The following is a 13,650-nucleotide window of genomic DNA, read 5'->3' as shown; positions in this document are numbered from 1 at the left end:
AACTAGAGGGACTAAACTTGCAAAGAGGCCAAAGATTTGACTAGGTCAACTAGTCAAACCTTCAACCTCCTCCTCTCATTTTCTCTCTTTCTCTCTTTTCATACTTCCATTTTCCTCTCAAGAACTCAACCAAGATTCATCATCTAATTTCGGATTTGGAGGCTAACATCAAAACAAATTACATATTTGGAATCCTCTCTTCATCCTCTTCGACTTGATACCAATTTCATCTCATTTGGGTAACTTTCTAAAATTACTAGATTTTGTGTTCTTGATGTTTTTGAATTATAAAAGTGTTAATTAGTGTCTATGGCTCGTGTATAACATGAATATATGTTTTGTTTGTTCGATTTGTTGTTTTGAGTAACTAGTTTGAACACTTGAAAATGGGTTTGCTTAATCTTTGATTTTGGAAGATTAAATGTTGTTAAATCGTTAAAGTTCATGTTTTAATTGTGTTACTAGTATCACTAGCTTCATTTTGATGTGTAGGTCGATTTGTAAAACTTCAAAAACATGATTAATGATTTTGTGATTCTTGATTAGGGTTATATCGTTCTTGAGATGAACTTTTTGATGCTTGAATACCATGAAATGTTAATTGTTAGTGTTTAGTTGTAATGCATGTTTCATTACCTTCAAAACGGCATATCATATGTGTGAATTGGATTCCTGAAACTTAAAATGCATTTTGTGAACTTGAAACTTGAAAATGGACTTTAAATGATCACATGACGAGAAATCGGTCATTGGAAATGATGTTTTTGTTTGATGAAACATGTTTATTTATGTTCTTTGTCAAAAGAGCTTTCCAACGATATAAGGTGCGAGTTCTAAATGTTTACGGTTTGCATTTTGTGCTAAAACGAATTTTGGATCAAGACTTGAACATTTGAAACTGGCCAGGTACCAGCTCCCGTGTATTGTCGCGGCGCGACAATTGTGGGCCGCAGCACGGCATAAGCCGTGTCCAGGCTCTGACCTCCATGTCCAAAATACGAAAAATGTTTGGCATACTACGGACCTCCGATTCACATGAAACTTGTTCTAACATGCTCATATATGATTAAAAACCTCAGAAAAATAGTTCGGGACCCGACCCGAACATGTTGACTTTTTCGTTGACTTTGACCCGACCAAGTTGACTTTTAATCAAACTTAACCAAATATTTGTGCAATCGTTCTAACATGTTTTTATACTTGTACCTTGCATGAAACATGACAATTTGATTCACATGCTATTATGATCGAGTCTTAACGAGCCATAGGACTAATTGAACATCTTTGACCTATCGTGTTTACCGTTATTGATACAACCTATTGTTTAGGTCAAGACTAGCATTGTTCTTTGCACACGTTTACTTGTTGAAGTACTTTACTACTCGTGCACTCAAGGTGAGATCATAGTCCCACTTTTACTCTTTTTGAACTTACATTTGGGATGAGAAAACATAAACATTTCTTTTACTAAGTGAACACAAGTACAGGAAAACAAACATTCTACATACGAGTTTAGAACAAAATCCTCAATTCGATTATCATTAGTTACACTTGCCGGGTGTAAGCGAGAACTTATGTTGTATGGATCCATATGGGTTTGACAAACCCTCATTCAAACGGTTCGCTACCGTTTACGAATGAAATATATTTTCGAGAAACTGTGTATGTTCTAGCACTAAGTGATGGGGTTCAATGGAAGGAATGTTAAGCATTGATAATTGGGTGCTCGTGAAACAAACTTTTGGAATGTATTACTATTATTTCATTGATGCAAATCTTGTGGTTCACTTGTACTTACTTACTTAAACCTATGATTTCACCAATGTTTTCGTTGACAGATTTCTATGTTTTTCTCAGGTCTTTGAACGCTATGTGAAACATGCTTCCGCTCATTATTTTGATACTTGCATTGGATGTCGAGTATACATGCATTTCATGGAGCGTCTTTTGACTTTCTTTAAAACTGTGTCGCATAGGTTTCACATGTAACTATAACTTTGTAACGTAACTTTTGGATGAACAATTCTTGTAAACTTTGAAACAATCTTTATTTTTGAAAGGAATGCGACATATCTTTGGTCAAATGTCACGTTAAAGACCTATGACCACGCAACGGGACCTAAGTAGTCGACGCCGTCAATTGACGATTTGTCGGGGTCGCTACAACTTTCAACATTACGCGATCACCTACTTGGAATTCGCGATCTTTACGCTTAAGGTCGGCATAGCTCTTTTGATGATCACGGGCCGTCTTGAACCTCGCTTGAATTTGAAAAATCTTCTCGGTTGTTTGATGGATGAGTTCGGGTCCGGTGATATGCTTTTCACCTACTTCGGCCCAACAGATAGGAGAACGACATCTGCGACCATACAAGGCTTCGAAAGGTGCGGCCTTAATGCTTGCATGATAGCTATTGTTGTAAGAGAATTTGGCTAGTGGCAAATGCTTCTCCCAAGCCTTTCCGAAATCAATTACACAAGCACGTAACATGACCTCCAAGGTTTGAATTGTGCGTTCGCTCTGTCCATCGGTTTGCGAGTGATACGCAGTACTTATATCTAAACGTGTTCCCAAAGCTTCTTGTAAAGAACGCCAAAATCTAGAAGCGAAACGGGCATCTCGGTCGGAAATAATCGATAAGGGTACACCGTGTCGAGATACAACTTCCTTTATGTATAATTGCGCCAGTTTCTCCATTGTATCATTTTCCTTCATGGTTAGGAAATGAGCAGATTTGGTAAGACGGTCAACGATAACCCAGATAGTATCATAACCGCCTACCGTCTTCGGTAGCTTCGTGATGAAGTCCATTGTTATTCCTTCCCACTTCCATTGAGGGAATTCGGGTTGCTGAAGTAATCCGGATGGCCTCTGATGTTCGGCTTTGATCTTAGAACAAGTTAAACACTTTCCGACGTAAGTCGTAACATCCTTCTTGAGGTTTGGCCACCAATACTGAACCTTGAGGTCGTGGTACATCTTACCAGCTCCTGGATGAATCGAATACCTTGACTTGTGGGCTTCATCTAGAATAAGGCTTCGTAAATCTCCATAACTAGGCACCCAGATTCTTTCGACAAAGTATCAGAGTCCAGTCTCCTTGACCTCGAATCGAGAAATGAGAATGTTCGAGTGCTCTTGAGCAATATTCTCCTCCTTGAGAGCTTCCTCTTGAGCTACACGGATTTGGCTATTGAGATTCATGTAAATGGTGACGTTCAAGGCTCGAACACAAAGTGGTACCATTCTTTCCTTTCGGCTCAAGGCATCGGCTACAACATTTGCCTCGCCAGGGTGGTAACGAAGTTCACAATCACAGTCGTTCAACGTTTTGATCTACCGTCGCTGTTGCATATTCAGTTGCTTCTGATTGAATATGTGTTTGAGGCTTTTGTGATCGGTGAAGATAGTACTCTTGGTTCCATACAGATAGTGTCTCCACAGTTTGAGTGCAAAGACAATGGCTCCAAGCTCAAGATCGTGAGTAGTGTAGTTTCGCTCGTGAATCTTCAGTTGACGGGAGGCGTAAGCGATAACCTTCTTTCGTTGCATCAATACGCACCCAAAACCTTGTCGGGAGGCATCGTAATACACAACGAAGTCATCAATGCCTTCGAAAAGGGATAGAATAGGAGCGGTGGTTAAATTCTGCTTCAGGGTTTGGAATGCCGACTCTTACTCGGTTTCCCAAACGAACTTCTTCCCCTTCTGAGTTTACGCGGTCAAAGGACATGCAATCAAAGAGAATCCTTCGATGAATCTACGATAGTAACTGGCGAGGCCTAAAAATTGGCGGATATGAGTAGAGTAGTGGGGGTTTCCCACTTGTTGATGGCTTCGATCTTTGCGGGATCGACCTTGATACCCTGATTGCTCACGATATGACCAAGAAATTGGACTTCCTTCAACCAAAATTCACACTTGGAGAATTTGGCATAGAGTTGCTCTTGTCTCAAGAGTTCAAGCATGAGTCGAAGATGTTGCTCATGTTCTTCTTCGCTTTTGGAATAGATTAGGATATCGTCTATGAAGACGATAATGAATTTGTCCAGGTATGGCTTGCATACGCGATTCATGAGATCCATAAACACGGCAGGTGCGTTTGTTAATCCGAATGGCATCACAAGAAAGTCATAATGACCATAACGGGTTCTGAACGCAGTCTTCATCACATCACTCTCCTTCACCCTCAACTGGTGATATCCTGATCGCAAATCAATCTTGGAGTAAATGCTAGATCCTTGCAGCTGATCGAAAAGATCGTCAGTCCTGGGAAGGGGATACTGATTCTTGATCGTTAACTTATTCAGTTCATGAAAATTGATACACATGTGGAAATATCCGTCCTTCTTCTTCACGAACAAAACAGGTGCGCCCCAAGGCGATGAACTCGGTCGGATAAATCCACAGTGTAGTAGTTCATGTAGTTGACTCTGCAACTCTTGCAGTTCAGAAGGTGCAAGACGATAAGGTGCGCGAGCTACAGGTGCAGCTCCTGGTACTAGATCGATCTGAAACTCCACTGATCTCGGCGTAATCCTGGCAACTCTTCTGGAAAGACGTCGGGAAATTCGTTCACAATTCGTACATCATCCACACACTTCTCCCCAGTCTCTAGCTTCTTCACAGGTGCCAGTGATAGTGCTCCAAATGAACATACATTTAGTCGCAATATCATCCCAATATGTAAAGTTTTTAGTTGCAATTGTTCTAATTTCAAGTAATATTCGTTTAAATAAATAAGTGCGAAGACTGAAGACACAAATGAAGATTTGAAGATGCAAATGACCAAAAAGCTCAAATGTACAAGATACAATCCAAGTGGTTCAATTTATTGATGAGAAACGTCTAAAAATTACAAGAGTACAAGTCGCGGAACGCAAAGTAGAAGATATCTAAGCGCACAAAAAGACGTTCGAAATCCGGAACCGAGACATAAACCAGGCGTAAACGAGCAAGACATCGGAGCTAAAATTACGAGTCAACTATGCACAAGAATATAATATAATATATATATATAATTATATAAAATTATATATATTATATTATATATTATTAAAATCGAGCAGCCCACGTTTTGAAAAGCAAAAATATCTGTCCCAGCTGACCATTCAATCGGCTGGTCTGGAAGCACAAATCTCATGTGATCGCATGAGCCCAGAATCCTGGCCAGGTCCTATAAATTGCAATGTTTTCAGCCGAATTTTACACACTCTTTTCATTCCTTCTTCTGTAAACATAAATATATTTATATTATAATTTTAATATAAGTTAATTTTAATAATAAAGTTATGGTTTAGTTGGGTTATTGTAAGAAATGTTTTACGGGTTTTAAATCGAAACTCTGTCCGGGTAACGCAACGCGATAAATAATCACTGTAAGTTATGTTCTTCCTTTTTCAATTAATATATCGTAACTAAGTTATTATTATCATCCATATTTGGGCCAAAGTAATCATGATTTTGGACTAAATATCAAAATGGGGTTATTGGATTTTGTACCATAATTAGGGTTTGGACAAAAGACTGACACTTGTGAACATTGGACTATTGACTATTAATAGGTGGAGGGTATTTTCTAATTAAATGAAAACTCATTGGAACCTGTCGAACCTATCTTCAAATTAGTTAATCTAATAATTATTAAATGATTATGTATGTCCTATTTAGTGACGTTTATATGACATCTTTTACAATCATTTAATTAATTATTCGGGTTGGGTAATTGATTATTCATTCTGATCAAGTGGGTAAATTAATATTCATATCTCATTAAAACAGGGGTGGATTACATACAAGGATAATTGGTGTAATTGTTAACAGAGTATTAAAACCTTGGATTACACGCAGTCGATAACCTGGTGTAATTATTAACAAAGTATTAAGACCTTGTTACAGTTCGAATCCCTAATTAGTTGGAATATCTGACTTCGGGAATAAGGTTAATTTGACGAGCATTTATAATTATGACCGATGGACTATTATGGGCAAAACCCAAATAGGTATCAAATAATCCAGGACAAAGCACAATTAACCCAAGGTAATAAATTAAAATCAAAACGTCAGACATCATGATTACGGAAGTTTAAATAAGCATAATACTTTTATTTCATATTTCATCATACCTTTATTTACTGTCATTTTAATTACTGCAATTTACTTTATCGCAATTTAAATTCTGTCATTTATATTATCATCATTTATCTTTACGCTTTATTTAAAATTGACAAACCGGTCATTAAACGGTAAAAATCCCCTTTTATATAATATTATTACTACCTATAATTATATATATTTTATATAAATATAGTTGTTAAAAATATAGTACGTAATCACTAGCTCCATATGGAACGAACTGGACTTACTAAAAACAATACTACTCTCGATTAGGTACACTGCCTATAGTGTTGTAGCAAGGTTTAGGTATATCCCATAAGTAAATAAATAAAATTTGTGTAATATTTTGTCGTATTTCGTAGTAAACAATAATAGTATTTCGTACACCTCCGCTGCACACATCAAGTTTTTTGGCGCCGCTGCCGGGGACTCGGTGAAAAACGCTTTATTATAACTATATTTTTGTAAAAATATATTATTTATTATTTTGAAAAAATATTTTGTATTAATCATAAGTTATTATATAAAAAAAATTATAAAAAGAAAAGAATATATATATATATATATATATATATATATATATATATATATATATATATATATATATATATATTTATATTTAAGATTTTATATATAATATTAACAAGTACTTTTATTTTTAGATTTTAAAATATAAGTTTATTTTAAATTTATATAAATATTTTGTAATAAATTAGAAAATTAAAATCATAAAAATAAATAAAATAGAAAATGGGCCAAGTACTGTAGCAGCCCAAACATTCGGCCTGGTATTCAAAGCCATGCTTTCGCATGGACAGAAGCCTTCAACTCTATGAGATCGCATGGTGTGACTTGACAGGTCTGAATCATTCGTCTGACAGTTTAGGGTTTATATAATAATTATAATTAATTAATTAATTTAATTAGGGTTTATTAGGTTAATATTTAGTTTTAATATATAATTTGTTATTTTAAGTTTAAATATTATTATTAAATATATAGATTAATACTTTTATATAATATAAAAATAATATTTTTATAAATTTTGTATTTTTATCATTTTATTTTATATTTTGTATCTTTTTATCATTTATTCGTAGTCTTTAATATTTGTCGTTCGTAATATTAATTTCGTAGTTATAGATTTGCCGTAGATTTTTAGCTTTTAAGACTTTGCTGTAAAATCCCTTAAGTGCTTTTTCTTTAGATTAAGATTTAGGCGCTTTAGAATTTTGCGACGCAGTTTTTAGATTTTAGTACCTAATTAAGTTATTGCCGTTTTGAATATAGAATTCCTTTTAAGCCTTAATACCTTTAGGCGCAACTTTTTAGATTTAGTTTTTAGACTTTTAAGTTTCGACGTTTTTCTTTCTTATTTTTATTTTTCGACGTTTTTCGACGCATTTCTTTTTCTTTTTCTTTTTCTTTTCTACGCTTTTGTTTTTAGGACATAGATTTTATTTCAAAATATCGACGAAAAATTATTTTAAGCGGTTAAATTAATTGACATCCAAAATTTTCTGGTTCGTAGTAATAGTTGGATTTTTTAGTGGCGAGTTGTGGACTTCCGATTTAAAGGGTCATGGCTATCTGCTGCATCTATTGGCTATTCGAAACGTGGGCAAAATCAGAAAAGTCTATTAATTTGATAACTTATATAATTTCTAATAGGATATTCAGTAAATGCACCGAGCAAAATGTTCACCACCTGTAACTCAATCAAGACATCTAGCTAATATTGTCGCTGTTGATTTTTCTTTAGAATCATCATCTAGTCGAACAAGTACTCCAATTCAAATATCCGATAATCCATTTTTTGAACCCGACTTCACAATTGAGAACCCGGAGGATATTCAAGGACAATTCCAAGATCCTGAATCAATAATCATTCCTCCTAAACCGCAAACTGTTAAATCAGAATCTTCTAGTGATTCGTATTCAACAAATTCAATTATGAAAGTAACGGAACCTCAAAATATGGAAGACCGAATGAGAGCCACACGCACTGTGATGCCCCGTACAAAACCATCGTGTACGAATCATCAACAACAGGATCATTACAAGGTTAAGTACTATATGTTGTTTCAAAAGAAGTTGTATTCACGATAAAAAGATGACGTCGTAATCGACGTCAATTGTTTTGCACCAACAGTATGCTTCTACGAATAGCAAGCGTGAATAAATGTATGTGACCCTTAGATCGTTACAAAACATAGTTTCAAATGTATTAAAGTTTGAATGCAAGATAAATAGTTCATGCGGTGATAATCACTAGAGCAGCGGGTGTCTACGGCAAAACTAGTACACAGCGGAAGTAGCTAACCTTAAGTACCTGAGAAAAACATGCTTAAAAACGTCAACACAAAGGTTGGTGAGCTATAGTTTAAGTATGATAGTATGCAAGGTAGGTCACGAGATTTCAGTACTACAAAGAGCGTTTCAAAACAGTATGATAAAGTATATGTTAACCGTGGGCACTCGGTAACTAACTTAACATTTATACCCCCTGAAAGTACACTTGGTAAGTGCGTATGTCTATGAAGTATTAAACACTAATTAAATGCTAGCGCTACTAGCCCGAGTGGGGATGTCAAACCCTATGGATCCATATCTAAGATTCGCGTTCACCGGTTAAAAAACCAATGACTAAACGTTACCGAGCTAAAGGGAATGTTTCTGCTGTTATATAACCTACACATATATAAAGTTTAAGTACTCGTGCCTAGTATGTAAAACATAAAATCTGCATGTATTCTCAGTTCCCAAAATAAGTTAAAGTAAAAAGGGAATGCTATAACTCACAATGATAAAGTAGCGGTATAGTATGACTCGGAAAGTAAGCAAGTAATGAAGGTTGTCCAAACGGGTCCTCAACCTAAGTCAAATAGTACTAAGTCAATAAATCGTCCGAATAGGTTTAAAAGTATGTAAATAAGGTCTTAAAGGTCATCATCATTCATCATCAAACAAAAGGTGTAAAGTAAGTTTCGTTTATGAAAGTAGTTTTAAACAAAGGCTGAGTTCAGTCAGTCACCACGGCCTCTATACCTACTGAAATAAGGTGAGACCAGTGGAAATGGCTCTGTATATGAGTCCTTTAGTTGTGGTAAAAATTACAGAAGCAAAATCGTCTTCGTTTGACCGTGGCGACGGTCTAAGTGTGAGTAGGTCAGAATTTTCAGCACAACGTTAAATGGACATAGTGACGATCGGAGGGCCATAAATCCTAAACCGTAACTCGGATTAAGACAAGACCTATATGAAAAGTTATCTACTCGAAATAGATATCTGAAAATCATAATTACAGTAGCCCAGGTCGTACAGGTCAGACACAGAAACAGTAAAACAGTAGGGTCAGTAGGTTCCGGTGGTTCTTGGTGCTCGATGCTTATCATGGTTCTCATCCTTGATGCATATAGCTTCAAGTGTACAACTCGTTGATGTGTTTGCATCATTTTCACCAAGGTTTGACCATCATAACCCAAATGTAAGTCTAAGACATGAAGCACAACTCACTTAAGTGTTGCAAGTGTTTTGATGAACCAAAGTTACATCAAAGTCTTAGATTTAACACATACATGAAATATAAAAGTAATATTGAACTACAAACTTGAAAGTAAACTAACTAATCAAGATCTTAAGATGTAGAACATAGTTCTTAGTTAGATCTTAAAGATCCAAGACCCAAAAGTCTAGATCTAAAGTTATTAAGTTAAATCTAACACAAGTGTATGAAGTCATAACTAAAGAGTTACAGTTCCATGTTCTTGAACTTTTTAAAGTTAACTTTAGTTCAAGATTAATGAGATCAAAGTTAACTAGTAACATTTGACCAATTTTAACCAACAAACATGAATTTAAAGTGCATAATATGAAGAAGTAAACTAAGTAAACAAGTAGATAATTCATGGTGGTTCATACTTTAAAGATTCAAACCAAAGTTTGATCTTTAAGAATGTAAAATTTTAAGTTTACAAACATGATTCACAAGTATGATTTTTACCACCATGAACTTACCATCTTTAAAACAATATATGTAGAGCATAACTAGAAAGTTTAAGCTCTTGTATGTTCTTGTAAATACAAGATAAATGAAGAATGAAACTAGGTAGTTTGATTCTTGTAATTTGTAAGTAACAACAACAACTACTACTAGTAAGTAAACATTAACAATGAACATGTAACAACAAGCAAATGATGATGATTAAAGGGGTGTTGGGTTTCGGTTTTTACAAGAAAAGAAGAAGAGAAAAGTTCAAGTTGCTTACAAGATTAGAGAGACAAAGAGAGAAAAAGAAAGCAAGTCTTGTGTGTGTTTGAAATGAGAGAGTTACAAGTGAGAAGTGATAAGAAAAAATGAAACAAAAACCCTCCTAAAGGCCTACTATGCTGACGGTATTGCCAAGGGAAGGGGGAGGCCAAAAATCCACTAGTTCTTCATGTGTTAAAGCTTAAAAGGTGGTTACAAGAGGTGTATGCATGGGGATAACAAGTAACTAGATTCCAATGTGACTTAAACCAACTAGTTAAGTCATAATGTGGTACTTACATGTGTAAATATGGGCTAGTTAATCCAATAAGGTTGTAGAGTGGGCTAACATGTCCATTATTACTAATAAAAGCCCAAGTTTCATGTAAGTAACAATTAAATCCAATTAAAGCCCAAGTGATTAACTAGTAACCATAGTTAATTAAAATGATTAATAAATTAATCATGAATGTAAATAATATTCAAAAATATTATTCGTGTAAGTTTCGTGTGTAACAAAGACGTTTCGGGCATTTAAAAGTCAAGTGCGGTTAATCATGGCAACAAGTAAATGTAATAACATACATTCGTTTTATCACAAGTATTAATAATAATAATTATTAATAAATAAACGTTGGAAAATCCAGGGTCGTTACACGCACGGGCCAAGGTCACGCCATTATTAAGCCAGATGTTAATGCGCCAGATTATGAAATCAAAGGACAAATTCTACACATGGTAACTAAACAATACCAATATAGTGGTATGCCAAAAGAAGATCCAAACGAACATCTTCGAACCTTTAATAGGATTTGTACTCTATTCAAAATTAGAGAAGTTGAGGATGAACGGATCTATCTCATGTTGTTTCCCTGGACTTTAAAGGGAGAAGCCAATGATTGGTTAGAATCGTTACCTGAAGGAGCGATGGACACATGGGATGTTTTAGTTGAGAAATTTCTTAAAAGATTCTTTCCGGCATCTAAAGCCGTGAGACTTCAAGGGGAAATTGTTACGTTCGCGCAAAATCCAAATGAAACATTATATGAGGCGTGGACAAGATTCGGAAAATTGTTGAGAGGATATCCTCAACACGGTTTAGACACTTATCAAATAGTGCAAATATTCTACCAAGGATGCAATGTTGCTACACGAAAAGACATCGACACAGCAGCTAGTGGTTCCATTATGAAGAAAACCACTACTGAAGCTCACAAGATTATAGATAACACAGCATCCCACTCACATGAGTGGCACCAAGAAAAAGATATTTTTCGTTCATCTAAAGCGGCTAGAGCTGATTCTAGCCATGACTTTGATTCCGTTTCCGCAAAAATAGATGTTTTCGAGAGACGAATGGAAAAGATGACTAGAGATATTCACGCAATACGAATCAGTTGTGAGCAATGCGGTGGACCACACTTAACGAAAGATTGCCACATTGAGCAAAAGATGGAACAATGTGAGAATGTTTCTTACATGAACCAAAGGCCGGGAAATAATTATCAAAATAATTATCAACCGCCAAGGCCAAACTTCAATCGAAATCAAAACATTCTTTAAAATCCAAATGGACCCAACAATAACTCGTACAACCAACAAGGTCCGAATAACCAACCAACTCAAAATAACACTTTCAATCAATAAAGACCTGGCTTATATAAACCACCACAACAAACCGAAGAGAAAAAGCCAAATCTGGAAGAAATGATGGCAAAGCTAATGGAATCTCAAACACAATTACATCTCAAACCCAAACAAATGAGAGGTTTGATCAGTCATTTAGAACTCAACAAGCTTCCGTTCTGAATGTAGAAAAACAAGTAGGTAGTCTTGCTAGATTGATGAGTGAGAGGAAACAAGGAAAACTACCGAGTGATACTGAAGTAAATCCTCGGAATGAGAATGTTAATATGGTGCCAACAAATTCTGAAAAACCAGCACCAGAAGATGGGAAGGTTTTAGATGTGAGTAACAATGAAGAAGTTACACCACCACCACCACCCGAGTATGTAAAGCCAGTGGTGACACCATACAGACCACCCATCCCGTTTCCAAGAAAAGGAGTTGAGTATGAGCAAATGATAGGTAATAAAATTTGTGATACCATAGAAAAAAGAAAAAGAATAAGAAAGTGCAAGAAACAAAAACCGTAAAAATAAACCCGGTGAAGACAGTTCCACCAAAACTTCCACCCAGGTTGGGTGATCTAGGTGAATATATTGTTCCTTGTCTACTCAGTGATTGTGTAATGTATGATGCACTAGCAGATTTAGGTGCGAGTGTGAGTGTTATGCCTCTTTCATTATATAAGAGATTAGGAGTAGGTGAGCTAAGTCCAATGAAAATGAGTGTTCGACTCCTTAATAAAACCATTAGGCACCCAGTTGGAATTGCTGACAACCTACCCTTTCAAGTGGGTAATTTAACCTTTTTAATCAAATTTATTGTCATTGACATAGAAGAGGACTCAAACGTTCCTTTAATTTTAGGTCGACCATTCTTAGTGTCCATCGAGGTGTTCATTAATGTAAGAGAGGGTAGAATGACACTTAGTGATGGTGACAAATCGATCACCTTTATGATTCGAAAGTCTAAATCTCCATCAACCAAAACCGTTAAACCAAAAAAAAAACGATCGATAAGAAGCATATTGTTTTACCAACTCCAACGGTAGTGCTTAACAATAATAAAACGCCTAAGTGTGGGGAAGATGAAGTAGCACCTAATGATGACCTGATAACAAAGAACCCCGTTGTTGATGCGAAATTAAATGAATCCGTTATTAATAGTTCAATGAAAAAACTTATTAAACGGATTCGCGATGCTAGAACCAAGGGGAACTTTAAGTTATGTAACCGGTTAGTATCCAGTCTATCGCCTAAAGAAAAGGCGAAACTAGTTGAATTTGTGGATATTACACAGAATTCCGACCAATGGCTTAAAGCAAAAGTCACAGATATGTAAGTTGATTATGGTTCAAAAGAAATTGACAATGAAGTTAATCACAAATTTGACACCACAGCTACCTAAGTGTGGGGAGATTCAAATGTTCTAAGAAAAAAATGCTGTCTAGAGTTAGTTGTTCTGTTCTCGCGTAGTTCCGAGAATGGAATCTGATTGGTTTTTTCCACTAGCAGACACTAAAGAACTAGTTTTCTCCCCTCATTCTGAATTTATTTTTGTTTTGTAGGTTTTGTATAAAATTAATACGCTTTTTAAATTTAAGTTTTGTGTGAATTTAAAAACAAATTTTACTTTATTTCATTAAGTTTAAAAAATG

General features: G+C 35.4%; 1 long non-coding RNA gene across 1 annotated transcript; it reads left to right on the top strand.

The window, feature by feature from the left end:
* Positions 1-19: 19 nt before the first annotated feature.
* LOC139904479 (uncharacterized) lies at positions 20-2,160 on the top strand. Its single transcript, XR_011778836.1, has 3 exons — positions 20-239; positions 1,329-1,395; positions 1,858-2,160. It is a non-coding gene; the product is annotated as an uncharacterized lncRNA (long non-coding RNA).
* The last annotated feature ends 11,490 nt before the right edge of the window (positions 2,161-13,650 follow it).

Source organism: Rutidosis leptorrhynchoides, chromosome 4, assembly GCF_046630445.1.
Source record: "Rutidosis leptorrhynchoides isolate AG116_Rl617_1_P2 chromosome 4, CSIRO_AGI_Rlap_v1, whole genome shotgun sequence".
In the NCBI taxonomy this organism is placed as follows: Eukaryota; Viridiplantae; Streptophyta; class Magnoliopsida; order Asterales; family Asteraceae; genus Rutidosis; species Rutidosis leptorrhynchoides.
This window is presented reverse-complemented; position numbering and strand designations above follow the sequence as displayed.